This window comes from Lactuca sativa, chromosome 6 (assembly GCF_002870075.4).
Source record: "Lactuca sativa cultivar Salinas chromosome 6, Lsat_Salinas_v11, whole genome shotgun sequence".
NCBI lineage: Eukaryota > Viridiplantae > Streptophyta > Magnoliopsida > Asterales > Asteraceae > Lactuca > Lactuca sativa.
Window position 1 is genome coordinate 178,940,584 of NC_056628.2, and position 5,466 is coordinate 178,946,049.

Here is a 5,466-nt window from a genome sequence, read left to right on the forward strand (position 1 = left end):
CTCCTAACTGTTGGATTAGTGTCTAAGTCCATAACTATTTTGGTATGTACTTGACCCGATGGTGCATGGTCCTTTTGGGTTGCCTTCACCAAAGCAACTTGATAGGATGAATTATGGAGAGAGAGGATTAATTATGATTTATTAATATATTATGAGAATAATATATTAAAGGAGAAATCATATTGTTTAATTAATATTAGTCAATAATTAATTAAGAATTAATTTTGTGGCTAAAAGACATTAATTAAACTTAAGGGACTAGAACTGTCAATTGTATGATAGTTGAATATTGAGCTAATGGACTCCATATTAAAGGGGTGGACGAATTCTATGAGGAAACCCATTAGAAATCGTCCTAGGCCTTTAAGGAAGGAGTCCATGGGTTGCTTAGGGCCTAAGCATCCAAATTAGGGTTTCCTTGTTTGATAACCCTAATAGCTTCACTATTTAAAGGACCTTATGGCTCAAAAAACGTGGGGAACTAGTTGATTAGGGTTTCTACACGTTTTGGGCAGCCTCCTTCTCTTCTCTTCTTCATCCTCTTGCTCTTGGTGTTTGTGAACCATTAGAGGAGTGACATTTGTGACTCTAAGCATTCTAAAGTCATTACAAGGAGGATTTGATATTGTTATTGCTACATAACAATCAAGGTATGATCTAAACCCTAATTTATATGTTATATTGATTATCATATACTAGATCTAGGGTTTATAGTCTTGGATAACTTGCATGTACAATAGAGAAACCTAGATCCAAGCATTAGGGTTTGTATGAGCACATAGGATGTTCTTTTAGCTAAATCCCATCAGTGGTATCAGAGCCAGGTTGGTTTCTATTGTATTGATGCCTTGTGTGTTTATTCAAGTTACAAAATCGATTTTTAGCCAACCTGCCTGATGAACTCGGCGAGTACCACAGTGTAATCGGCGAGTAGGCCTCAACTCGGCGAGTCCAGTGTGGTACTCGGTGAGTTCGAGCGTCAGAAAGAGGGGATTTCAGGATTTCTTCACTACTAGAAAAACAGCCTTTTACGATGCTCATTGCGCGTCGTAAAAGGCTTAGACGACGCGCAAATGCGCGTCAAGGAAGGCCCTGTCATAAAGAGAGACGACGCGCTTTTGCGCGTCGCCTATAGACGATGCGCATTTACGACGCTCATTTACGACGCGCAATTACGACGCGCATTTACGACACACAATGCGTATCAAGGAAGGCCCTGTCATAAAGGAAGACGACACGCATTCGCGTGTCGTAACCTTACGACGCGCGTGTTAATGACACGCAATGTGTATCAAGAAAGCCCCTGTCAAGAAAGGTCATGTCATAAATGAAGATGACACACATTTTTGCGTATCGTAAATTTAAATATTTAATATATATATATATATATATATATATATATATATATATATATATATATATATATATATATATTAATTTTTAAATTAAATTTGCATTTAATGTGTCATAATAGAAATAAAATACCATATACAAAAAAATACAATCCATTGCATAAACTTTAATGTCATACAATTCTATTTCTTACAATATATAAATTTGCATTCATCTAATCTACTCTATGTTTCATACTAACAATTGAAATGAAGAATACAACACTTGCATTTTCAGCATCTTATCTCTTTCGGCTTGAGCTTTATTTTCCACTTCTAACTCGAAAGCTATTCGCTTTCATCAACCCTGTAAACACAACACAAAATCACTTGTCATTTTCATTATACTTTTATGTTTACTAGTCAATCCTTCAACTTTCTTTACTAATTAGATTCACCTGGCACCAATATTGTTGATGTTTACTAGTCAATCCTTCAATCTATCATATGAAGTATGAAAAATATGAACAATAGAAAATGAAAGTTCAAAATTCTAACCAAAAATCCCAGATATATAAGATTATTCCCTCCTGGTGCTTGTCCTCCTGACAACACAACTCCTATCTTCAAGGCAGATCATGATTCATTAGATTCACCTGGCACCAATATTTGATGGTTGCCCAAACAGGGATGGGAAAAGTTTTGCAATTTCATTTGAAAGCATTTGAACAAGCACAACTAAAGTCATAATCCTTCATCTTTACACTCAATCTGTGCAGGTGATCAGATGTGTTTTGCAATTCTTTTATGTGATTTTGGATTATAAAAAACAAATCTCCAATTTGTTTAGTACTGGTTCGTTTTTACAGCAGTTTCACAAGGTATTTATCGTAAGCAGTTAACTTTAAAACGCAAAATGCAAAATTTGATCATAAAACCTAATTAACATCTACACACAACGTAATCAGTTAACATAGCTAGAAAAACACTTAAATTCTTGTTTATCCAATGCAGCAGTGACTGAATTTGAAAGATTATTATCAATCCATCATTAAAAAGACTCTGATCAATTGTGATCATAGCATAAATAGTTTTGCTTTTACAGGGGTTGTAAATTCACTTCAGTATCAATGTGAAGTGAGAAATACCTGGATTTCCGACAACGGAGCTAGCGGGACCATCGACGATTTTGAAGGGGCTTCTAGAGCAAGCGACAAGTCCACAAGAGTGTCTTCCACGGGTGGGTACAGAGGATAAAAGCTGTTGTCACAAACGTAAAAATATTAAATTAAGAAAAAAGAAAAAAGAAAAATATTATTCGAATTTTGAAAACATGCCTGTGTCGACTCAGCAGATGGTTTGTTAGTTTATTCATGCGATTCTTGATCCCAAGTGACACTACATCCATACTAAGTTGTTTCAGGACATCCACACTACAACGTCCTACTTTCACCAATATTTTTTTCACTCGGTTATTAAAATTTCTCAACTTACATTTTTAAATATCATCCAAATAATAACACTTACCTTGTTTGCTGAAATGATTCCTGGATTTGTAATGCAGGTTATCTGTCAATCTTGATCAGCTATATTCATATCAAAAGCAGGCTGCACAATCAAAAGATACAGTTCTAAAACTTCTTAGTCATCCAATACTTAGAGTAATTTACACTTTTGGTCCCTTTGTATAGACGATGTAAGGGCCTGAAGCAATAATCTACTCAAAGATGACATAGAGAAACCAGATAGTAAACTTAAAGGGGTACTTTAGTAAATTGAAGAACAAGCTTTACACACCAATGATAGATCTGATGTTATATCAGATAAATCAGCAGGCTTGTTATTTTCATCCATAGCTTGTCTCCTCTTTTGAGGAATATTTTCATCGTTAGGGACTGATAACGGTACATAATCAACAATTTTTGTTGCAATTAAATAGTGCCCACTTGGATTATGTCCTTCAATGTCTGCCACCTATCGAATTATGTTTATGTTAAATGTTCTTTTTTGATCAGTTTCCATTTTTTAACTATCTACCTGGCCTGGGAAAAAGGAAAACTGGTCCAATTTCTGTAAGTCAAGGCACACACGTTGACCTCCAGAATGCTCAAATCTGTTCAAACAAGTAACAAAGGACAACAGTAAGGGCAAATATGTCTGAAAAGAGCATAAAGATTCAACAAATATTACCTGCTTTGAAGAATGATTGGTTTTTCCTTTAAACGCCCTTCTTCTTCACAACAAATCATGCCAACAGCAAATATACTTTTCTGATAGGGAATCAAGAGATGTAATTTGTGTTGTTGAATCTCTTCAAAGATGATAAAAAAGAAAAGAATAATTCTAATAAAATAGAGATAGGAATTACTTGGGAAGCAACAGGTTCCTCATAAAGCTGAGATGCAACCATGGCTTTTGAATACTTCATGATCTTATCTTCAAGATAATTAAACTAAACTTCCAAAAACTTTAAAGTTAATGATGTAAAGCATAATCATGAGACAAAAAGCAATCAAAATTAAGAGAATGCTATGATACCTTTTCTTCTATTTGATTAATCAAAGATAATAACATTTACAGTTGTAGAAAGCCTAATAGCTAGATCAAGCAGAACATCTGTGCCACTTTTTTTAGCCTGGTTTGCATTTGTAACTGAATTTGAAACTAACAAAAGTAAAAATGCCATATGTTACTTATGAAATATATATACACACACACAAGAATACGATTTCAATTTTCAACAAGAGAAACAAACTGATATGATTTGAATCTAAAGCTAACCTGGTTGTGATGAAGATGGGGACATTCCAACGTCAAGAAAATCTTGAAGAAAGTTGTCACCTGTCATCATGCTATTTGTATTTGGTGGAGGACGTTCTTCTCCTCCTCCTAAATCAAGCAAGTCTACTAAAGGAGCGGCAGTTGTTTTATTAACTCCATTAGGAACACTACTTCCCATTGAAGTTGAAGGAATAGAAGTAGAACCATTCCTCCTTCTACTGAAATTTGCTTCATCAAGAACTGGCATCCTTTCAACCAGTGCAAACCTTCACATACCATTACTAATTACTTCACTTCAGTCTTTTGTATTAAAAATTATCAAAATTACTATCCACAATTCCATACCTTATATTCTGATGCTTTTCAATTATAGAATCAAATTTTGTGGATCTTTGTTGCAGTTCAAGCAGAAGGCTTCTTTTAGATTGAACAGAGCCCTACAAAAAAAGTACAGTGAAACAGATCCCACATAGAATTTAGTTCCCTTGAGACGTCCGCCTTCGCTGTCTACATAATTCAGACCAGAGCCCTACAAAAAAAAGTAACGCAAACGTAAAATGACTGTTTTGCCCTTCATTTTTAATATTTTCGTGATATACATATAAACGGTATTGTATTATATAGACCTTTTCATCTCATCCTACAATCATTGTCCCAACAGACAAACCCATCCCACGGTAAGAATATAGAATGTTGGCAAGCATCTTTGAAGCACCAGTCACTGAAATCCTACTCTTGTTTGCCAATTCATGCAAACGACATTAAAATTAAAAAAAATACAAATATTGCGTAGAATATTTCAAAGTAGAAGGCTGTGATACGTAAAAAGGTGATTTTAATACCTTAATGCCTAAATTTTTGTGCCAAAACTGACAATCTGCAGCTCCTCCAGCCATTGTCCCCACCTGAGTTTATAATGTTGCATCTATGAATTGAGATAACTATTAATTACAAGTTTTATGGAATTTATTAAGGCAAAGATCAACTATTTCAATAATAGCATAATTTATGTCCTAAACTGACCTTATAAACACTATCAAAGGGAAAATAATAGCATAATTTATGTCCTAAACTGACCTTGTGTAGAAGGCCAATGAAATCATAAGGAGCACATCTTCTATTAAGAACATCCCATATGAGATTTTCTAAAGGAAGTTTAGAATGTGAAATTCAATTTTGAACAAAGATATAACACATTTGCAACATGGAACGCCAGATGCAACAACAAGTTCAAGTGATAGAAGGGTAGTGAATGGCGAGACCAATTTTAAGAAGCTTTATGAAATTTTCAGATTTGCCACAGCAGGAGCTTTATGAAATTTTCAGATTTGTAAATTCTAATTTCTAATTCTAA